The sequence below is a fragment of the Haliotis cracherodii genome, unplaced genomic scaffold (genome assembly GCF_022045235.1).
Source record: "Haliotis cracherodii isolate W230 unplaced genomic scaffold, xgHalCrac1.p SCAF_3, whole genome shotgun sequence".
In the NCBI taxonomy this organism is placed as follows: Eukaryota; Metazoa; Mollusca; class Gastropoda; order Lepetellida; family Haliotidae; genus Haliotis; species Haliotis cracherodii.
Window position 1 is genome coordinate 38,303,778 of NW_027266286.1, and position 25,388 is coordinate 38,329,165.

The 25,388-nt window shown below is 39.1% G+C and overlaps 1 protein-coding gene across 4 annotated transcripts in view; it reads left to right on the forward strand.

The window, feature by feature from the left end:
• The first annotated feature begins 2,515 nt into the window (after nt 1–2,515).
• LOC139474818 (unconventional myosin-VI-like) overlaps nt 2,516–25,388 on the forward strand; it is a 126,172-nt gene continuing 103,299 nt past the window's right edge. For 3 of the 4 annotated variants that reach the window (XM_071257943.1, XM_071257946.1, XM_071257947.1), the window contains exon 1: nt 2,576–2,825. The gene's annotated coding sequence lies outside the window, so the exon portion shown is untranslated. Of the gene's footprint in view, nt 2,547–2,575; nt 2,826–25,388 lie in introns of those variants that run through there. The other variant, XM_071257944.1, reaches the window with a different exon arrangement.

Genomic DNA, 25,388 nt, shown 5'->3' on the forward strand with positions numbered 1-25,388 from the left:
AATCTCACCGGTGTTGGCAACAGAGATCAGATTCTGAGGCCTGTGGTCATTCCTTTCCTGCAAAGTCATGCCCCGGGATTAACATTTCAACAGGACAACGCTCGTCCTCACACGGCTAGGGTCGCAATGGATTTCCTTCACCATAACAATGTCATGTTACTGCCATGGCCTGCAATTTCTCCAGATCTCTCCCCCAATAGAGCATGTGTGGGATGAAATGGAGCGCCGTCTGCGTCTTCTTCCACATCCTCCAGATAACGTCCGTGACTTGGCACAGGATTTGAGGAGGATATGGCAGGCCATTCCCCAGGCCTTCCATGCCCATTTGGTGGACTCCATGCGTCGCCGATGCACTGCTGTGATTCACGCACAGGGTGGTCATACCCGTTATTGACTTTGTGACTTCGTCGTATGACCCCCTACTCCATTTTGATCTGACGTCATCGTAACAGATGTTGCTCAGGTCCCGTTGACATTTTCTTATGGTCCGATCATTCAGCTGCTACAGTGTCTGCATCATTTTGTTCTTGCTGTGTTGAATTTCAATCCAGAATATATTTTCTCCGTGCACAGTTTCTTTATGTGGCTAGTATATAAAGGCACCATATATCCTGTCGCGTTTTAGAGTCAGATATTTATCTAATAATGTATATACAATAAAGATATTGTCGCAAGTTTGGAATCCCTTTCTAAAACCTGCTTGCTCGTTATAAGATGTTTAAGAGCAGACCACTTTGTAAGTCTGTTACAAACATTTTTTGCAAAAATTTTGCCTGCTACCTCTAAAAGTGTAATAGGTCTATAGTTTGAGGGATCATTTGGGTTACCTTTCTTAAAGATAGGAAGTATAACGCCATAAGACCACTGATCTGGATAAGAGCCACTTATGAATATTGCATTAAATAATTGTAATATTAACATGTCCAGACATTTAGGTGGGTCATTCTTAAAGAAATCCACTATAACCAGGAGCTTTACCACACTTCATATCTCCAAGAGCGTGTACCAATTTCTCTTGAGTAATAACAGTGTCTAGCTCACTTTCGGGAATAACTGTATTTTCTATCAACTCATCACCAATGGAGTTAACAAAGCCATCTACAAATTTATAGAACTCAACACAATCTGCACTTTCTCGGCTACCTTGAAACACTGACTCGAAATGTTTAATCCAGTGATTAACAGATACATTTCTAAAGGGGGCACAAGTCCTTTTTGAGACTAAAGACCAACATATTTTATTATTACTTATTTCTATAGAAGACACCAGTTTTTCCACCAAAACTGATCTGTAATACTGTGATTTAGTTACACAAATTTCTTTATAGTATTTCCATGCCGATGAATATAGCTGTCCATCAACTTAACTGTTGGAGGCATGAAATGCACGCAACCATCTGCGTGCATCGGCTCGTGCTTCAACACATTCCTTGTCGTACCAGTTACCTCCCCTTCTATCATCACTTCTACGTAAGCTTGACTGAGGAACTCTACAGCCTTCAGCACAGGCTGCCATAATGTTTACAAATGAAGCTAGAGCTCTTGTTGTACAATTGGCAAGATTATATGAGAATTCACTAATTTTACAAACTGGTATAGTGTTCCATTTATGATTAAAGTTTGTTTTCAACTCTTCTTTCCAATATAGTCGACTTTTTGGTGTTTTTTTCTTCACATTTCTCATTTATTATTGTAAATTCTAATGCGAATGTCACATTGGGAAGGAATGTTCAGTCGCTAGACCATAGTCTACCACACTTTGGCCGTTGTTAGCATAACATGTAAGTACCAATCTTCACCTATTCGCCCATTACAAATTCTAAGGCCTTTGAGTTTGCAGAAGTCTCATAGGGCATGGCCTCTTTTATAAATAATGCTATCCCGTGAAGACCTAGGTAAAAAGTTACTATCTTCCACATAGTTAACGTCATCATCGATGGGTAGATGTGTGGAATCATCATTTACGATATAATCAAGGCGACAACTGGTTCTAGCATTAAGGTCACCCATGACTACAACATGACATTATGGGTTATCTGACCTGAATATAACAATATTTATTGTCAAGTTTGACATCCATAAGTTAGCTCTGACGTCGTTGATACTAAAGCTTCTAAAATTCCACCAATCCAAAAGGAAATATATAACTTTCACGTATAGCCTTAGCCTACAGTCGCGCTATTCTGGTTTCTTTTTCTGATCTCCCATTAGGGAATATATTTCTGTTTAGAATTCGATCACTAGATTTAACACTACTTTAGAGAACCTACCACAGGTGCAACTGATCATTATGGATTTTGCACGCAAATGAATATTTATAATCCAAACTGAAACTGTAAGTAAAGGTGTTCGTAATATAATCTATAATGCGGGATATACTGCCCGCACGCACACACGCACACACACACACACACACACACACACAGGATATACATTTATGTACATTTCATTTGAAATTGGCGGTGCAGCAATGATGGTACATAATTTCCGGTTCAGATCAAGCTGTCCTTGAGATGACGTCACAACTCACCTGTCGATGAAAACTGGTAACTTTTCAGCAAGTAACCCCAGAAGTTCAGTCCAATTCAATATAATATTAACCACTAACAAATCAACATCTATCTGTCATACCTAACATATACAAGCATCATATTCAATGTATAAAGTTTCACCTTAAAGAGATGTCGTTTTGCGGGGACTATTTTGCCAGGTGAGGGCGGAGGGATACAGTCTCGGCTTTGACGCGACACTGTACCGGTTCAGGTGTTAGTACATGTCACGATATTTCGTTGACCATCATCACTTGTCCAAACTCACTGTCCAAGGTAAGACATTGTATTTGCCTGTCTTGCTACATTACTAGTATATTTTCTGGTTACTTACACTAGACCATGCAGTTGCGTGGTTTCTAAACGAGAGGTCCACGCCCCAATGATAAAGACCACCTGATCACTGATCGAAAGAACTAGGAAATACCTCACTTCTTAGTCAATGTACATAGCTATATTTGTCCATTTCAACAGTAGGGCTCTGGTAAGGTTACTACTCTTTATAAGTGTACAGGTTATATTACAGTAACTTACACATATTGTCATTCATCAGATTGCAAAGTTACATTATTGTAATTAGTAACACAAACATTTATCAATTGTCCCCATTTTGTTGTATCAAAAGGCACAAAACTCCACCAGACATACTATACAGGCATCTTATGGATATGTAATACTTTGTTCAAGGGAATACAAATCTGAAAAATGACTTGTTGGGGAATTTAATACAATAGATGTACAGAAAATTCCTGACAGCCACACCCATAATTATATATTCACTATGTACTTCTAACATGGCACCATATCAGGCAGATGTCTCGTATCCACATATTTGTAAACAGTGTTTTGTTAAGATTACACACAGGGTACCCATCAGTCTTTAGTAACATCAGGTCTTCTGATCAATTATATAATTGGTGTAGGGCTGAACACCTATACACATTATATCTCATTTGCTACTATTTATATGTATGTAGAAGGTGAAGAAATGTATTGCTGTTGTCATGAGTTCAGTGGAAATATTTTAATGGTTCTTGAAACTGAATTTTGACAAGAGCATAAATGTATTTGACATTCTATCGTATCTTCTGCAGAAAGCAATAGAAATGTTATCTTGAAAATGTTTGCTTTGTCCAGCTTGAATCTCCTGTCATCATTTCATTATCACTGTAACCATGATAACCTGATATTAAAGACATATATTTGAGATATTGTCTTACATTGTGCAGGCTGTTTAGTAAGGAAGTAATTCATGCAACCAATTCAGACAGCAATGTTAGTCTTGGTGCAGACTTACAAAGCCTTCTTTCACTTGCTGTGTCGTGTGTGTGCTGAATGTGCCAGGAGAGAAGCGCAGTGTGTCACATAAAACTGTATAAAGCAGCTGCCAGTGCTTGCACACCCTGATGTAGTGTACATTCAACATTGCTAGGGTTGTGTACATTCTGGTACCCATTTCTGCTGCTGCCATGATACATGATTGTTCATGTTGTAGGTAATAATCTATGTAAAATGATGCAATCTGATGGAGAAGCAGATGATACAGCAGTAGTTACCTTCATCCAGTCATCATTCATTGTCTGTCAGCATTAGTGTGCTGATGTTATTAAAGAAACCACAATAACTGGTGATATTTCATCTTTTAGAGGACATGGTTTTTTTCTGGCATATTTTCAGAAGTATTCATTAACACTTTTATTATTACTTTGAAAGGATTATTCTAACTTTACTTAACAGCTAATAATGAACATGTTGAATGCCGTGGTAAATTTGCACAATATATGCTTTAAATAGAAGATAGTGGATGGATGACAGGTTACTTTTAACTAATTCTTTCAAGCGCAATCAGGGGTAAATTTAACAACAAATTTGTATGTAGCCGGCAGGGCTTGCTCCTTTTAAAAGTTACTTTCCCTTCTCCCAAATTACTGGCCTACAACTAAATGGTTGAGGCTTCAAAGTGGCTGAACCTGTGGTCATGAAGCCACCTGGAGGGGCTCTGAACATTTGAGAACTCCTCACCGCTAAAAATGCCTTTTCCTGCACTCTTAGATTAAATCTTGGCTTCCATTTGCCTCATTTTGTGGTGATTTATGAGCAATAAAGATGTGTAAACAACTGGTTGTCATTGCACCAAGATGATCGCCCTATATCGTCCTTTGAGTTAGCAATTCAAAAGACATTCCCCCTAAATATGTTCTCCTCAAAATTACATGATTCACAAGTAGTGTCCAATTAAGAAAATTAAACATATATGGAGAAGAGTGAAATTTTGACTAACATGATCTACTTTACTTTTTAGCAAGCCCTTTGTTATTTTAACTGGTCCGGGCCAACAGGCCGGCAGTTAAATCAACCCCTGGAATTTTAGTTGTTTGCAACGTATGCCTCATAATTAGTTGTGTTGTTTTGGCCATGTTTGAGGCCCTGCTACCACAACATTGGATTTCCTGTAGGTCAGGTAAAGTTCTGTCAAATAATCAAGATCACCATGTCTGCTGGTGAAGCCCTGTGTTGTTTTTGCATTCTGTTTGTGCTAGGAGTTAGTTGTAAATATGCCTAAACTGTCCTATCCTGCTAGCAGTGTGTTGGCCTCATGATGGGCTGTGTTGACTCCTCAATGTTTGCACCTGACCACGATAACTGCTGTAGCTACAGGTTGTTGCAGGTAGACACAGGTGTGTTGTCTACGGCAGGTTGTTGCAGGTAGACACAGGTGTGTTGTCTACGGCAGGTTGTTGCAGGTAGACACAGGTGTGTTGTCTACTGCAGGTTGTTGCAGGTAGACACAGGTGTGTTGTCTACGGCAGGTTGTTGCAGGTAGACACAGGTGTGTTGTCTACGGCAGGTTGTTGCAGGTAGATACAGGTGTGTTGTCTACGGCAGGTTGTTGCAGGTAGACACAGGTGTGTTGTCTACGGCAGGTTGTTGCAGGTAGACACAGGTGTGTTGTCTACGGCAGGTTGTTGCAGGTAGACACAGGTAGACACAGGTGTGTTGTCTACTGTAGGTTGTTGCAGGTAGACACAGGTGTGTTGTCTACGGCAGGTTGTTGCAGGTAGACACAGGTGTGTTGTCTACTGCAGGTTGTTGCAGGTAGACACAGGTGTGTTGTCTACGGCAGGTTGTTGCAGGTAGACACAGGTGTGTTGTCTACGGCAGGTTGTTGCAGGTAGACACAGGTAGACACAGGTGTGTTGTCTACTGTAGGTTGTTGCAGGTAGACACAGGTGTGTTGTCTACGGCAGGTTGTTGCAGGTAGACACAGGTGTGTTGTCTACTGCAGGTTGTTGCAGGTAGACACAGGTGTGTTGTCTACGGCAGGTTGTTGCAGGTAGACACAGGTGTGTTGTCTACGGCAGGTTGTTGCAGGTAGACACAGGTGTGTTGTCTACTGCAGGTTGTTGCAGGTAGACACAGGTGTGTTGTCTACGGCAGGTTGTTGCAGGCAGACACAGGTGTGTTGTCTACGGCAGGTTGTTGCAGGTAAACACAGGTGTGTTGTCTACGGCAGGTTGTTGCAGGTAGATAGAGGTGCGGGGTCTACTACATGTTGCAGGTACTTTGGGGAACTATGTTGGTTGGAATACCTTAGCATTTTGTGATCCAGGCAATTTGTGTGCTATCTTCACTGATAAGACAACAAAGATGCTGAAAAAACATGTGATGTTACTGATAATAGTTTGCTTATGGTTATGTAAGAATCTTGGTGACTTCCTGCTGTGATCAATGACTATGTGACTGTGATCAAGTGAAGATAGAAAAGAGACCGCAGTGCACCTGCCCTCCTAATTGGCAACTGTGTAGCTTGTGGTGGGATTGCCAGAGGGAGGTTATTATCTTACTCCCACCTGCCTGTCGGTCCACATCACATTTTGCTTGTTTCTTAGTATGTGTCGCTGACTCACAACCGCATTACACTGCAAGGTGCTCATGAAGAACTCCAGCCCCATTCAAAACGATATTATTATCAGGATAACATAATAGCTGCTAATCATACTAATTGGATTTGAATTTATTGCGTTAAACGTTTTAACCCATTGAAGTCAACCCAAATTAGCAGCTATATTTGCAAAACTTAAACACTTCTGGAAAAGGTTTATAGGGCCTACGAATGTAATAAACTTGTCTTAATTTCATGATATTGTAATCTGTTGGGTGTTTCTTTAAATGATGCTGTCAGAAATGCAGCACAATTCTTCCTTGTGTATGTTTTGGCTTTTTGTTACTTGAGTACATTGTGTGGGTGCAAAGGCACCTGCTGCAAAACTGATATTTGGCCTGGAGTCTGCAGCAGCTGTCAGTAACAGTTTTCAAATGGGACATAAACTTTCCCAATTAATGTGATGGCTTGATCGCTGTGACTTGTATTACACTGATTACAGGAATAATAAAGAGAAACAGGTGGTAATGCTTTATTTTAAATTATTGCATTAAGCGCAGTTTTAAAATGAAAAGTTCAAATATCTGTTAAATTAGAAACAATTGAAACTTTATATATAAAAAATTACATAATTACAGTTTTCCCCCATTTTGTCAGGATTTGTCTGCCAAGGGTACCTAGTTTGGAGATCTAGATAAATATATCCCTGGTATATCATGAAGGTTCATGTTATGTATTGATCAACAAAATCATTTCAAGTTGGAATACCTTGCAGTTTATTCGCCAAATTTACAGGACCATGTGTAGTGGTTAGCATTAATCAGAACATGCGAGTGAGCACTCAGAAACTTCTGCCTAAATTAGTATTAATTTATGATGTTATAATGGTTCTGTTCTGATGTAGAAAATGTTGGTTGCTGTTCAATTTCTGAATTCCCTATGCATATGCCATTTTAGAGTTTTGCTTGTTTTAATTTAAGTAAGGATAAGATATACGGATGAATAATTTCTTTATTACAATTAGGAGCCACATTTTGGTGTAGATCTATCAATGTTGTCAAGCAATCGATGTACAGAGTCTGGTTGACAAGTATTTATACAGGTAGGTGGCAATGTTTATATAATAGAGTAGATTTAAGATGTAGTTACACTGAAGTGGAGAAGCCTGTTTATAATCTACAGAAAAGAATAAACATAGTGACTGGTGAAGTCAGTAGTATACACAAAAGGGTGAAGCCAGTAATATAAACAAAAGAATTATGACTGGTCTTTGATGAGTTCATGGTACACCAGGTGGGGGGTATGTAATAGCCTTGATCACGGTTGATTGACAGTTGGAGTCTTTTGATGTTGATGGCTTCTTGTAGTTTTCTGATTTTGAAGTCTTTGAGGTTGGTGGTGATGGCTTTTACTTTGTCCCACTGGATGCTGTGGCTTGGGTTGTCACGGATGTGGTTTGATAGAGCTGATTTACAGTCATCTTTTGGAGACTGAAAACGTCGCTCCTAATTGTAATAAAGAACTTGCATGTTCATCCATATATTTCATCCTTACTTAGAACTCCAACTTCTAAATGCCTCTCAAAGAAGTTATTCATCGTCTTCATGGAGAAATGGCAATCACAACCATAAACCAACTCAACAACCTGGAAAACAAGTGCATCTTATCATCCAACCACCTTATGTTCTTGATGCGATGCAGAGACAACAAACTCGTACCAAAAGGCCTACAACTAAGAAGCCCTGTCAACTCGCCAGCAGCACGCACTATCTTCCAGAAAGCCATACAACACCTCGTAATAGAGAGGATATGCCACCATCGCAAAACCAAGTCCTTCACCCGAGATGCCATTCGCAAAGCATCAAAACCAGCTTCAATCAGTTCTTGCAGAACAAACCTACTCCACCCTCAGAAAGATCCAGACCAACAGCAACTGTAACCTGTATTCTGCCACAAAAAAAGACTCACATAACCAAGTTCAATTACCTCAAGAATCAACCCCACAACCTTAAACCCACAACAACATCTGCCATTGCAGACTACTACAGCAAGACTATCATCAACTCAAGCAGCAAGATCCTCGACCAGCAACACATCGTAGAGCCAACAGTGGCTATTGTAATTGTATTGTAACATAAAAGTAGGTATGTTCTCTGATCTGATTGGTTAAAAAGTGTTGTCGAATGAGCATGACATCACTGAATTTTTGGGGTCTCATCACCGTGTATGTATACATTAATTAATTGAGCTATTTTTGAAATCATCAAGACGGAGGAACAGATGGAAATTTACCATGACTTCCACACCGGAGATTTCGATGAAATATTGAGTGATTGGGACGACGAGACATTTTCTGAGATAATTCAAGAATTTGAAGGTAAATGAAATTTACCTTTTTTCATTAATTACGCAATCATAATCATAGATGATGTAATTTCGCATGTCTTGCATTTTCTTCAAACAAAATGGCGGCATCCAGTCAAGACGATCTGATCGATAATCAAGATCTATATTGTGGTAAAATTGATCTTACATCGCAAAGTGCATCAAATCAAGCGAGCATCTTGATTAAAAACATGAAAATGTTTGGAAAATATCTTTTGAAATATCTGAGGTGCACATGCGTTGCAAATCCTGCAATTGACCGAAATCTGAATGACAGTTTATGAACCGGATTTCAATGCACGATTCTAATTCGACTATATGCATAGACTCGTTAGTCCAGCCAAAATATAGCTCCATAATACCAGCCTAGTTTTGCAAGGGTGGAAACTGGACTTTAAAAGTCAGTTAACTCTCTTGCCTTGAGATGATGATCACGATAAACCTACCTTCCATGCAGTTTCTGAAACTCAGCAGTGTTAACTGAGAGCCTTAAGGCCCAGCACATTTAAAAAACTGTAGGCCCAGTGGAAAAACTGTAGGCCCTGTGGAAAAACTGTAGGCCCAAACATTTTAGCTGAAGCAGGATGACATACTCTTGCAATATAAATTAAAACACAAAAGCAGTCAACCAGAAGCATTTACTGCTATCACACCACGTTCCCAGAGACTCTGTTGTGACAGATGAAGCCTTCATTTATCATCAAGGAATTATCAGCTTGTAATACATCTTTGCTACTACACATGCTACATTTCATACACCATTTGAAAGGTCTAATCATACTGTTTATAAATATGAAATGTTTGTTAATCACATTATTTAAAAAGTGCATTTCTCACTTAATTCATTTTTAATAAAATATTAGGCTAACACATTCATAACGTCCAGATAAAGCACCAAGGAAGCTAACATTATGGAGATTTTCAGCAATTTAAAGATTTAATATAGAGCAATCCACCTTCTTATTTCTTTTTTTATTTTCATTGTTTAAGTAATCTGAAAATGCTGTACAATCTGTCATCACATTTTTCCCGATAATAGTGGCTTTCCGCTTCCAAAATATGGAAGTTCGTGCACATATCGTGCTAGCTTACGACCTGTGACAAAGATTTCTTATGCATATATTTTGGCATTAAACAACGTGTCCGGGTCTAAAAATTGAGGCGACAAATGTTGAGATGAGATTTGACTAACATTACACGATTGCACGAAAAGATGGAAATAGTAACTTACAGGTAAGATTGACAATTTCCAGAAATTTTTGTTGATTTTGTATATTGCTTTAATTCATTTATGATTTGCTTGAAACGTCTTTATGTTGCTTTTGACTTGTTTGATATGGGCCCGTTGTAAAAGCGTGTGTCCCAGATTATTATTTTTTCAATAACATTATGAGAAACAGTTCATTATTTAAGTCTAATGATAAAAAATGATAAATTGAAATGAAATACCATATTCGACATAATAAGCGCCCAGGGCTCTCTCAAAATTAGAAATAGAGGGCTCTTATGATCTATATTATTTTGTTGAAAAACAACAGTGAAAAGATTGTAAATTTCATGGTTTATGCTGACAGCCTGAAATGTTTATATACGACAGATATATTTTTCTAGAATTTTATTGCCCATAATTAAGGGTGCATATAACAAACCTATTATTCACGAAGTCTTGTGTTCAAAATATCAATCAGAAGGGGTGCTTATTGGGATTGTTCAGTAGCCAATATATTAGCAAATATCACCGTGGGCGCTATTAGGCCGGGGCGCTTATTACGTCGAATACGGTACCTATTTTCTGACTTTGTGAAAAGTCAGAGATTTAATAAATGAATGATATGACAGGTATGTTCATGAAACTATATATTATTTTGATGTGGCTACTTTGTACTTTGAAGCTGGACTTTGATTTTTACAGCCTAACATAAACTGCAGGCCATAACGGCATGCAGAAATTTAAAACTATCTGCCCGAGAACAAATCTGACAGCCTTATGCCTATGGGCTGATGCCTATTTCGAGCACTGCTTCCATGTCAGTCGAATAAAGCACTGTGTAGCTTTGGGTAAGGTAAAAGATAAGCATTTCTAAATAAATGCAATGTTTTTAAACTTACCTGATGCTACACCTTTATGCCCACACGGACTGCGTCCACCTCCTTCCCTCTTTCTGTTCTGGCACCACTGTGTACGCTGTGCCTGCTGTCATACAGTGAACAACATGAGAGAGTGGGGTCCAAGGTGAATAACTCATGGGTTTCGGGGCATGGTCTATAGTCATATACTAGGACTATTGTGTTTCAACTGTCTCTCCGTTCCAGTACTGTCTGTTTGTGTGAGGTAGGGAAGCTAAAGCACTGTGTAGTGTCAGGTAAGTATAAAAACATTGCATTTAATCAGAAATGCTATTTTTTTACCTGCTGTGGCTTTGACCGAAACAATCAACATACCATTGTTTATCATGATTTACTCCCATTTTATATATCTATGAAACCTCTCGGTATTATGGACTGATTCCTGCAATGGTGGCAAAAACTTGAATTTGTATCTGATTTTAACTGTGGTAGCCATATCATACATATTGACACCAGCCAGCTGGTAGTACATGCCTTTCTGACGTGTAGAAACTTCTGTTACTTATTTTCATTCTTGCTTCTGCCGAGTTCTGGTTACCAATGTGGAATAAATTATGAACTTTATGATGTTGTCTTGTAAACAGTGAATGAATAATATTTTTTGTAGATTTGTTTGTTGCTGAGAACATGATTTATAAGCATCTAAACTGCTCTCTTCAAACATATTACTCAGAAGGCACAAAGAACTAGAGTTAAAAGTCTGTAACAGAAACTTAATTGTTAGTAATCACAACAGTGTTAATATGTTATGCAATATTACACACTGCATGCACTGTTGCAGATATTCAGGTGAATACATGGTGAGCAACAGCAGTGTCATGAAACTGAAACCATTTAACCTTGTAAATTGCCTACTTAATTCCTGCTCTGGTTATTATTAAACAAGGTTGTCATAATGAAACTGTTGCTTCATCTATGGAGGTATTGGTCTTTATTTTGAAGTATTGTATTGTAAGTATCCACAAAACCACGTCAAAAAGTGTATGCTATAGCATACTTAAAAGAAGGTCACAGAATTCTGAACATATTTTGATTTTGAAAGCTGTATTACTTTGCCATTTGACAGCATTTTTGCATGTATCAGTGTGTAATTGACATGCAGTCAGTGTATGAAATTTCCAAAATGTTATTCAGTGGTGGCTTGTCACTGTCAGCAATTTCTGTAAACTGTAGGGACTACGAAACTGAAACTTCATATTGATGCATTAGCCCTGCAATTGTGTTTGGAATTGTGCTAACAGCAATTACAAATGTGCTCATATTATATATCGCCATGATCATGATGATGTTTGTCACTTTAATATTAGGGGTGGTCGGGTAGCCTAGTGTTTAAAGTGTTCTATCGCCACGCCGAAGGTACAATGTGTGAAGCCATTTCTGGTGTCCCCCGCTTTGATATTGCTGGATTATTGCTAAAAGTGGCGTAAAACCTCACCAATAAAAAACTCACTCACTTTGATTAACTCTATCAATACTGTCATGTTAACAATGAAAATTGTTCAGAGCACAAACATACATTCTTACACCACATGTCCATAGGTCTTCAGCAAACTTGTTTTTTTCTCATATGGCAAGAACTAAGCTAGGTGCATTTTGTCAGATGTGTCACTAGTGCACCTGCTTTGATAGTAGTATCTGAATTCTCCCTTTGTGAACAAGGGAAAATGATTTCCTGAATTTCTGTGATTGCATGTTGCTTGTGCACCTTACTGAGGCTGCTAACCCCCTTTTGGTATGTGGGATTCAGGGGTCTGTTTAGAGGTATATGGGACTCAGTAGTGCGGTACGCTGAATGCAAATAACATCATATTTGGTACCCAGATTCAACATTTTAAAAAAAGGTTTCTGTCATACTTTTAAATTTTTAATATTTTTTCAGTAATTTAACTTTTAATTGCACCTTTTTTTCAAAACTTTTGAGATCTGTGTTTAGTAATATTCAAGATTCGGGATTGAGCAATGAAAACTTAGATGGTATTCGTGATTCAGGGGAGAACGGGTTGTCACCTTTTTGACTGTACATGTACTGTGTATGTCACTAAGGCAATTGTTGCAGTGTAAGAAGTTGTAATCATGATAATCGTTATGATGAGAAAGGTCAAGATCTAAATATTGCTCCATAAATTAGTTGTAATTAGCATGTTTGATGGGTCTTTTGCATGCATTGTCTATATGATTGGGGTAACGAGATGTTATTGTGTCTATAAACTTGATAAACATGGAACATCCTAGTTTGTGTTTCTGGTTAATTAGGGCTGTGAACTGGCCAGAAAAATGTATTTTGCAATCTAGTTACAGTTTAGGTGATGTATCTCAGTCACTTACAGTTGCTGTTATGTATCTCAGTCACTTACAGTTCCAGTGATGTAGCTCAGTCACTTACAGTTACAGTGATATATCTCAGTCACTTACAGTTGCAGTGATGTATCTCAGTCACTTACAGTTTAGGTGATGTATCTCAGTCACTTACAGTTACAGTGATATATCTCAGTCACTTACAGTTTAGGTGATGTATCTCAGTCACTTACAGTTGCAGTGATGTATCTCAGTCACTTACAGTTACAGTGATGTATCTCAGTCACTTACAGTTACAGTGATGTAGCTCAGTCACTTACAGTTTAGGTGATGTATCTCAGTCACTTACAGTTACAGTGATGTATCTCAGTCACTTACAGTTTAGGTGATGTATCTCAGTCACTTACAGTTTAGGTGATGTATCTCAGTCACTTACAGTTACAGTGATATATCTCAGTCACTTACAGTTTAGGTGATGTATCTCAGTCACTTACAGTTTAGGTGATGTATATCAGTCACTTACAGTTGCAGTGATGTATCTCAGTCACTTACAGTTACAGTGATGTATCTCAGTCACTTACAGTTACAGTGATGTAGCTCAGTCACTTACAGTTTAGGTGATGTATCTCAGTCACTTACAGTTACAGTGATGTATCTCAGTCACTTACAGTTGGAGTGATGTATCTCAGTCACTTACAGTTACAGTGATGTATCTCAGTCACTTACAGTTACAGTGATGTAGCTCAGTCACTTACAGTTTAGGTGATGTATCTCAGTCACTTACAGTTGCAGTTATGTATCTCAGTCACTTACAGTTACAGTGATGTATATCAGTCACTTACAGTTGCAGTGATGTATCTCAGTCACTTACAGTTACAGTGATGTATCTCAGTCACTTACAGTTACAGTGATGTATCTCAGTCACTTACAGTTTAGGTGATGTATCTCAGTCACTTACAGTTACAGTGATATATCTCAGTCACTTACAGTTTAGGTGATGTATCTCAGTCACTTACAGTTTGGGTGATGTATCTCAGTCACTTACAGTTTGGGTGATGTAGCTCAGTCACTTACAGTTGCAGTTATGTATCTCAGTCACTTACAGTTACAGTTATGTATCTCAGTCACTTACAGTTACAGTGATATATCTCAGTCACTTACAGTTTAGGTGATGTATCTCAGTCACTTACAGTTACAGTGATATATCTCAGTCACTTACAGTTTAGGTGATGTATCTCAGTCACTTACAGTTTGGGTGATGTATCTCAGTCACTTACAGTTTGGGTGATGTAGCTCAGTCACTTACAGTTGCAGTAATGTAGCTCAGTCACTTACAGTTACATTGATGTATCCCAGTCACTTACAGTTGCAGTGATGTATCTCAGTCACTTACAGTTGCAGTGATGTATCTCGGTCACTTACAGTTTAGGAGATGTATCTCAGTCACTTACAGTTGCAGTGATGTATCTCGGTCACTTACAGTTGCAGTGATGTATATCAGTCACTTACAGTTGCAGTGATGTATCTCAGTCACTTACAGTTACAGTGATGTATCTCAGTCACTTACAGTTACAGTGATGTATCTCAGTCACTTACAGTTACAGTGATGTATCTCAGTCACTTACAGTTACAGTGATGTAGCTCAGTCACTTACAGTTTAGGTGATGTAGCTCAGTCACTTACAGTTTAGGTGATGTATCTCAGTCACTTACAGTTTAGGTGATGTAGCTCAGTCACTTACAGTTGCAGTGATGTATATCAGTCACTTACAGTTTAGGTGATGTATCTCAGTCACTTACAGTTGCAGTGATGTATATCAGTCACTTACAGTTTAGGTGATGTATCTCAGTCACTTACAGTTTAGGTGATGTAGCTCAGTCACTTACAGTTTAGGTGATGTATCTCAGTCACTTACAGTTTAGGTGATGTATCTCAGTCACTTACAGTTGCAGTGATGTATCTCAGTCACTTACAGTTACAGTGATGTAGCTCAGTCACTTACAGTTACAGTGATGTAGCTCAGTCACTTACAGTTTAGGTGATGTATCTCAGTCACTTACAGTTTAGGTGATGTATCTCAGTCACTTACAGTTTAGGTGATGTAACTCAGTCACTTACAGTTTAGGTGATGTAGCTCAGTCACTTACAGTTTAGGTGATGTATCTCAGTCACTTACAGTTTAGGTGATGTAGCTCAGTCACTTACAGTTGCAGTGATGTATCTCAGTCACTTACAGTTGCAGTGATGTATCTCAGTCACTTACAGTTTAGGTGATGTAGCTCAGTCACTTACAGTTTAGGTGATGTATCTCAGTCACTTACAGTTACAGTGATGTAGCTCAGTCACTTACAGTTTAGGTGATGTAGCTCAGTCACTTACAGTTTAGGTGATGTAGCTCAGTCACTTACAGTTACAGTGATGTATCTCAGTCACTTACAGTTTGGGTGATGTAGCTCAGTCACTTACAGTTTAGGTGATGTAACTCAGTCACTTACAGTTTAGGTGATGTATCTCAGTCACTTACAGTTTAGGTGATGTATCTCAGTCACTTACAGTTTAGGTGATGTATCTCAGTCACTTACAGTTGCAGTGATGTAGCTCAGTCACTTACAGTTTAGGTGATGTAGCTCAGTCACTTACAGTTTAGGTGATGTAGCTCAGTCACTTACAGTTTAGGTGATGTAGCTCAGTCACTTACAACTGCAGTGATGTAGCTCAGTCACTTACAGTTTAGGTGATGTAGCTCAGTCACTTACAGTTTAGGTGATGTAGCTCAGTCACTTACAGTTACAGTGATGTATCTCAGTCACTTACAGTTACAGTGATGTAGCTCAGTCACTTACAGTTTAGGTGATGTAACTCAGTCACTTACAGTTTAGGTGATGTATCTCAGTCACTTACAGTTTAGGTGATGTATCTCAGTCACTTACAGTTTAGGTGATGTATCTCAGTCACTTACAGTTGCAGTGATGTAGCTCAGTCACTTACAGTTTAGGTGATGTAGCTCAGTCACTTACAGTTTAGGTGATGTAGCTCAGTCACTTACAACTGCAGTGATTCCGAGAATACCTGTCGGTCATCACTGTACTCCTTGAATTGGATCTATACAACGGGCTCGTCAAAAGGTTCAAATCTTAAAAGACAAACCAACAATTGTGAAATTGTTTTTTATTTTTATTTTCAGCATAATCTCCATGTTTTTCATCAACTTTTCTTATCGATAGAGAAATTCCAGGCAGGAAGAACTTTTCTGAAGCCACCCTGAAAAACCCATTCAAGGCAGCCCTGAGGTCATCGTTGTCGTCATAGCGCTTTCCACGAAGGTGTTCTTTCAGGAAACAGGTGGGTCACTTGGTGCCAGGTCTGGCAAGTATGGAGGTTCTTCAAACAGCAGCCTTTGCAAGTTGAGAGGTGTGAGAAGAGGCTTTGTCATGAAGTAGTAGAACTCTAGAAGTCAGCATTCCTCACCACTTTTCTTTGATAGAATCACTCAGGCAATGAAGCAAATCAGCATAGTAGGCACCGGTAATTGTCTTTTGACTTTCTAAGTAATCAACAGGGATCACACCTTTTGCATCCCAGAATACAATTCCTTCACTGATCTGGAGGATTTGAATTTCTTTGGTGCTGGAGAAGTGGAATGGTGCCTTTCCATGGACTGACATTTTGACTTGGGATCATTGTGGTAGACCCATGTTTCATCACCCGTTACTAATCTCTTTTTGAATTAGACAAAATCCTCTTCAATTGGCTCTAACCTTCGGTTCTTTTTCTTAAGATCAGAATTAAGAAAATTGGGCACCAAATGAGCAGATATCTTATTCATCTAAATGTTCATGAAAAAAGTTTCAATGGATCCATGACTTAGAACTGTGTCTCCCTCAAGTTCAGCAATGGTAATATGTGTATAGATCTAGCAGTATAAATTTGTCTATCTTCTTGATCTTGATGGAAGTTGAGGGATGTACAGTCCTAGGGTTATATCATGCACAATGTTTAGCAGTGGAATAGCAAGGACACTTATCCCCATACACGTGTGACATGCAGTCATGCATCATGAATTTCTTTGGGAATACTTTTCTCTGAAGTCAAAATGCTGATGACTGCTCTTTCCCTCATTTCTGTGTCCATTTGGACCCCTATCACGTTCAACTGGCTGTCACTAGTATACAAACAGCCTCAACAGACTTGCAATGAACTACTCAACAGTGTACTACATTGACACTACGTTATGGCCCAAAGTTGAAAGTTAGTCAGGCTTTGAACATTTTGACCAGCCCTTGTATCACACCAAATCCTGTAAGTGTGTGAAGGCGGGTTGCATTAATATTGATAAAAAGGAACTTCTAGTCTTTAAAGCCTAAACTGACAACACAGACATTTTGGTTTGTTGGAGATAGTCATTTGTAGATATGAGAATAAATACTTGTGATATGTGACCATTTACCAAGACAACAAAATGACACTATAATATGCTTAGGAAGTGGCGATAGACCCTTTAGAACTGAATATTGACCTACCTGTAGGTCTGATTGTGATCAGCTATGACTGTATAACCATGTTGTCAATACCTGATCCATACCTGTATTGTTCACTTATGTTGCAGACTAGGAGAGTATTCAGCTGTTCTTTTGAATGCCGTAAAACTATTTCGTTCTGAATATTGAACTGCTGAGTCCAACAGTTGTATTGCTGTCTGTAGGTTCATGTGTATTAGCACGATTAGCGATTAACAATTTTCAGTCTGTAGTGCATATCCAATTGTAATTTATTTTAAAAGCAGCTTTCAAAAGCTTTACAACACTAGTTTCAAAATGGCACCTTCCATTCCACTACAGGAATTTACATTACATTACAGGATTTTAATGCAAGGATCAGAAATAATTGTATGTGAAACTATTTTTTTTATCAGGAATAATATATCCCAATATTTGTTAATTTAGATGCAGCTTTCACTAAACATATTTTAAATAATAATACCCCTAAGCGAAGCAGCTGATCGCTATTGCCGGATATTATCTTTCAATTGGAACCAGTTTGACCAGTCACCGTCAAGGCTCCCGCGCACGTGATCGCGTGATTGCGAGAACTACGTCAAATCTTCAAACTATAACAAATATGACTTTTAACGAGTCACAGTATGGCATTTATGATATATGTATCCATTCTCTGTCAACTAATGTTCGTTTCAAGGCATCAATAACAGTACTCTGACCGTGGTTGCTGTTAATAATGGTGAGTTGTGCGATCTTCCGACTGCTTCACACAAGATTTTGCCGAAATTGATTAAAACAATATTAAAAGGAATTTTGAATAAAATTAATGAAATAAGTTACATAAATAAGTTCAGATATACAAAGAACACTTTTTATAGCCAGACTGTATGGATTTGTTGACATGGTATTTCCAGTGTTACGTGCTCACGGTAATATCTTTCTATGGGGAAAAAACCATCAAAACTCATTATTTCATGTATAATGGGCATCCCATTCTACACAGCTGTGTAAAAAAAGTGCGCAACTATGCTCAAGAAAATATGGTAAGCATTTATCAAAATAGATCTCGCATTCAAATCTTATGCCTAGTAGCTCGAAATTGAATGGGCGGACTGGCGGACTTAATGTCAAATTTTGCTCGTAATGCTCCCTTTCCTTGAACCTATATGAATAGCTTCATCAAATCTGGCATACACCACAGAGCATGTTTATAAAGTCATTTATAGACTTGCCCCTGCGTTAGAATAAATGGTGAATAAGACGGAAATCATCAGCATGCTTACCCGAATGTTGAACATGGCCTGGCTGCTTCTTTGTCACCAGACCTTTTGGGGAAACTTGGAGGTTCTCCTGGGGATGTCCTTGAGAAGGGACCCATCATCCTGCCAAGGTCAGCTTCCTTTTTTAGCTTTTGTTTGAGGTAGCTTGTCGAGTCTTGGTGCATGGCTGATCGCAAGTTTCGTGCAAGACAGCTTGTGTGGCTACACTGGAACTCAAGCTTGAAGCCAAAACTAAAACCTACCCACAAGCTACTTGCGTCTCTATAATTGACCTCAGCATATTGGTATAACCAGGGTGCCATTTCATTGAGATCCAAGGGGAATGGGCCATTGAATTTAACTTTCCTGGTGACTGGTTTGCTGTCAGGGATAGTTAAGATTTGGCCCATTCCCTTGAAAGCAGGTCCTAGAGCCTTGGAAATTTCTGCCATACTTACCACATTTGTGAGCGTACTTACAGTTGTCCATGCCACAACCAAATTCATTAAAATCCCAGGACACCTTACTGGCGATGTCTCCATGTGTCACTGTGCCCCGTCTGCCGTACCAGCTTTGTGACCATGTACTTCACCCACAGTTCGCTTTCAATGTTGTCCCAGCGGCATGAGGGGTCCCTTGACATTCTGTGTCATAATTGTTGGTCGTAGGTTGACCAGGCATCACCTTCGAATCTTGAGTGCCGCCGCTGCCGTAATGGTTTCCATGTAGGATAGTAACCCCTGCGTTGTGCGTACCTCGGAGTCCCTGCTAACATTTATATATCCATGCAAATGTGGAAAGCTGAAGTCCAGCTTGCCAGGGACAAGCACTTTGGTTGCTGCATTATGGGTTTAAAACTATCTTACCTGAGGAATGATATGCCTTGGTTATCATACCATCCATGTGGCTTTCCTCAGTGTTTGGCAGTAGGGTGCCTACATCGACGGACTCCCCATGCCAGAGATTTTCTCTCACCAGTTGTTGTTCGACATGTTTGTCTATTCCATCCAAACGAAAGGATACGGAATCCCCTTCTATTATTTCTGATTGGCTGACCAAGCCGTGTCACTGGCATCATTATGAGCTTTAGAGGTTCTCCCTATGTTGGGCGAAATGGCGGATAAACGTGAAAAGAAACTTTACCTGTTGGTTTGCACTGACCGGGCCAGGCGGCTGAATGTTCCAGCAATTGAAGTATCTTTTCTAGTTGTTGCTTTACTTGGCTACCCGAGTTAGTAAGCTGTGCAGATTGCATGTTATTTGCATTGTTTGGAGGAAGCGTGGACATGGTGGATGTGCAACCCTCGATATTCCCATAATTAAAAAACTCACCATCAGCTGTTGCTTCCTGTACTATATGTACTCCCTGGGTTTAACACCTGGCTGTCCTTTCCTACTACTCATGAGTTTGTGGTTGATGGCTGATCTTCTCTTGGGAGGCATCATGGAAAGTCGAGTTGATGAAGGTGGTAGTCAACAATTGGTTAATTTCCCTGGGGTGAAGTTCGAGAGTGGAGAAAATAAATCTGATATAACAAGTGCTGAAATGGATGGTATTTTAAGTGTAAAGCGGCAAAACGAATGCGATTGTGAACAAAGAAAACCAACAAAGCGATAGTGATTAGATACTGCGAAACATGTGTGTACTTTAAGAGAGAGTGATTGACTATTGACAATGGAACAAAGGAGGGATGATGCTTGTGGCCCCCCAGCAAGAGATTTTGTGCCCCAGGCACAGTGCTGACCCGGGGTGATTTAGTTACAAGGAGTGATTGAGTTACAGCAGTAATTAGCCCAAGGTTTAGATATGTGCAATAAAGTCATTTGGTAGTTAATATTACATGCAATTGTTTTCAAGATACACATAGTCTGTGTGTGTGTGTGTGTGTGTGTGTGTGCGTGTGTGCGTGTGCGTGTGCGTGTGCGTGTGCGTGTGTGTGTGTGCGTGTGCGTGTGCGTGTGCGTGTGCGTGTGTTTCCATGGCAACAAGTTGGACTTAGGCTCTATAAGGGCGCTGTTCGTTTTCGGAGCGTAACTCAAAAAACGTTAAATAATTTCTTACAGAACTTTGCATGTCTACCAGGCGCATACTGAACTGGTGCCTTTTGCTATTTAAGAGTTTTATAAAGAGTTTGTTTCCGGAGCATAACTCAAATCCCATTCAATACTTTCCAACAAAAACTGTGCATGTTTACCAGACACATACTGGACTGGTGCCTCTTGCTATTTAGGATTTTTAGAAAAAAAATTTTTTCACGTTTCCATGGCAATAAGTTGGACTTAGGTTCTACAGGAGTGGTGTTCGTTTCCAGAGTGTAACTCAAAAACCGTTAAATACTTTCTTACAAAACTTTGCATCTCTACCAGGCACATACTGAACTGGTGCCTTTTGATATATGGCACTTTTAGAAATTTTTATTGTTTATGTTTCCATGACAACAAGTTCCATTTAAGTTTTAATATAGGATTGGTTTACTTAAGTAGTATAACAAATAAACTGTTAAATATTTCCTTGCCAAACATTGCATGTCTATATATAAAGCGCATACTGAACTAGTGCCATTTGATATTAGGAGTTTAAGAAATGTTTATTTTAGAATTTCCATTGCAGCTATTTTGACATGGGCTAAGAGAAATGTTGGGTCAGTTACCTGGTTTGGGACCATAACGTGTTAAAAAGGGCGGGGGATATAGATGACTTGGTTCCATTTTTGGTCCTGTATATCACTGTGTATAAAGCGACCCCCATGTATAAGATGACCCCCTGTGCACGCCTTCAAAATTGATCCAAAATCCCATACTCCGTGTATAAAGTGACCTGGCATGAAGCACATCACAAGTGCGCACACAAACCTTATATTTTCAATAAAAATATGTTTATCTTGCGTTATTTTTTCTATGATGATTCGTGGTCGTGTGCGTAACTCCAGCACCTATCGCCATTTGGTGATTACACGGTGCGACACCAAATTGGTGCCAGTAAAATAAAATTCATTTATGATGTAATAACATAAGAGACAATGGTGAGTATTTTAATTGCCAATTAACTATGTTGTAACTAACTAGGCTTATGTTTGCTTCACATCCAGTGTGTTTATTCAACACTCACTTACACACACTGTCAGCAACAGTTGTCACCAACTGTAAAACTGTAAAAACACTGGAATTGAGTTCAGCTTCACTGGTTATCATATGTGCATTATGCAAATGCTTACCAGTACTTCCGGCTCTCTACTCAAGGATGTTGATTGTTTTACCGTGTCAGCTGGCTTGACAATCTGGATCGAGGTGGGGGTCATTTCAACTTTATTTGTAGAAAATATTCAACTTTATTCAAGGAAAACAGCTGCAAATCATGTTTATGTTTGGAAATAGTTATTGGAACAGTTATTTAGTATGAAATGCGAAATTTCATTGTCAAATGCTGGGCTGGCTATCGAATGCCGGTTGACATCACCACTGGAAGCTGAAAGTGAAGCAACTGGAAAAAAACATGAGCTCTTCGACTCCGTGTATAAGATAACCCCCCTTCTTAACCCCCTCATTCTAGGTGCGAAAAACTTGCCTTATACACAGCGATGTATGGTATATTTGACACATATTCCCAGTTACATGCATTTCTTTATTTTTAGGCAATTGTTTGACATGTCAAATTTGGTCTTAAATTCTTAAAATTCTTAATATTTTGTTAGTTGTTTAGTTTTAGTTCTATTTAAACCCTGAAATGCATGAAATTTGTCAGAGGGATATAGTGCCTCTGTGCTTGTTCAACACAAGCGGAATAAGACTTGAACTGCGTGCATTTACTGTGGACAGACATTGGAAGTAAATTGAAAGCAATATTATTCATTTTGTCTTAAACATGCTTGTGTTGACTGTCAGGAAGAGTTCAGCCACAACACCTATCAAATGGTGTAAAGGTGTGGCTATTTTTGTTGACCCTACAAAAACATAAACATTGCACACATTGTTGAGTGTGTGAAAAAACCTTTTATTTTGACATTGTGAATAACTGAAATAACAATTAATGTCTGTAACTATATTTTTATGACCAACATCCTGTTTGGATACCATATACTGCCCATATCTGCTGCCCATGGTCCTATTTGACATGATGACTCCCTGTCTGTGATTAAACTCCTGAGTCAATAACTGAAGATATCATCAATATTGTTACTAATAAAGCAATATTACAATCTGCAGAGTTGTTATGTCGAGTTGACTTGCCCTTTAACCTTCTTCAATGAAAACAAAGTTCCTATCCACCATACAACCAGTCTGTCAATTGATAGGGCGGCTAAAGCAGTGTGCCATGACCTCTGCATTGAAGTTTCAGTTTATCAGTGATGGCTGTCGGTGTGTTAGCTGATTGCAGTTTTGTACTTAGCTAAACATGAAATCTAGCTTTAAAGGTCATGACACTGAAGAGCATGTTTAGCATCATTTACATATCAAAGCAATTGTTTAGATACTTTATCACTTAACTTCTGCTGCTGTTAACTATGAGGAGACATGGATGAATTGTTTATGAAGAAGGAAAGATGGCAAGGTCTTCAGATACATTTGTTTGTCACCTCTAGCCATTTGTTTACCTCATTTTGGAGAACATGCTTTCATAAAGATGCACTTTTATACAGTGAAATCCCGTTTTTCCGGATGCTTGTGTTTTTCATGGAATCGTCTGGATACAAATTTCCCAATATGGGAATAATTTTAGTAAACTGACCACAGTTAGCTCCCCCCACTCAATCATAATATACTCAATAACAAAAGTTCCTTTGACACCAATATTTTAGTGTATTTTTCAAACAAGTAAAGTTTGGTTTTCAATATTGTAGTACATGTATGGAATCAAGTCACAAAAACACAACTGCTACAGAAAAGCATGCATTCCATGCAAAAGTTGACTTTTATGCAAGCCCCATGCATTTCACTATCCAAGAATGGGTATAAAAACATGTGCATTAATGGGATTCCATATGCTGACAACAACCACTCAGAAAAACAAGAACGCAATTATTCAACTTTACGAAATGCCACACCTGTCCGAAAATGAGTGTCTGAGAGCCATTGGTGTGCTTAAAGCAGGATCGAGTCAACATGATGTTGCAAGACAATTAAATGTCCACAGAAACACCATTTGGTGTTTTATGGCAACATTGGCAACAGACGAATGCAGTCAGAGACCATCCTCGGAGTGGCAGGCCATGCGTAACCAATAATCGACAAGACAACTGGATTCGACCAACACACCTACAAAATCGATTCCAGCCAGCAACAGTGACTGCAAGAAGCATCCCTGGCCTTCGACGAATATCTTCATAAACCGTACGTCGTTGCCTGAGATGTACAGGGATTGTCGCCAATGTTGTGTTAGGTTTGTTTACATATTGTGAGTGCCAATGTGCACGCGCTACTACGTCATACGTCACATGCCCCAGCATTGGGAGTGACCTCATGACTATGTACCTGTGACTTCTTTGATAGGCATTTAGAAGTTGGAGTACTAAGTAAGGATAAGAATTTATGGATGAACAACTTCTTTATTACAATTAAGAGCGACGTTTCGGTGTAGGTTCTAACACCGTTATCAAGCAAGTGTTATCACCCAGTATCAACTGGAAATGTAAATGTAAACAATGGCGGTAAGAAACCAAATTCTCGCGTTAATGCCATTGACACAACTGACAATGATAATGATTTCATTGATGATGATCTATCAGAGTGTTTGAATCAGATGTTTGCCATGGAAGTTCTGGGGTTATGTGGGTCACAGTCAACAATAATGGTACTGACCTAACAATGGAGCTGGATACTGGTTCGTGAAATTCCATCATTACTGAATAAGTGTACAAGGATCGCTTGAATGGATGTCACTTGGTTGAGTCCACAGTGCCTTTGAGAACTTACACAGGTGTAGCAAAGATTCAAGTCAGGAAAAGTTGGAAGAGTTACTTGTGAAGTACTGTGATGTTTTCTCAGAAGAAATTGGTACAATTAAAGGTATTAAAGCTCACCTGTCTGTCAAAGAAGGAGTTTCTCCCAGGTCCATGAAAGCAAGGCCTGTACCTTATGGTTTACAGGACAGGGTGAAGGAAGAGATTACACGAATGGAGAAGAATGGGGTATTGATTAGAGTGGATCACAGTGAGTGGGCAACTCTGATTGTACGTTACGTCAATCATTATGTCATGGAAGATCAGTTTGGAGGCGGCAGCGTTACGGTACGGGGTGGGATTACAGCAAGACAGAGGACCCGTTTGATAGTGGTAGAGGGAAATCTAAATGGACCCCGCTACCGCAATGAGATCATCAGCCTAGTTGTTCTACCGTTTTTGCGTCATCATGGCCCAGGCATTACCTTTCAACATGATAACGCCCGGCCTCATATTGC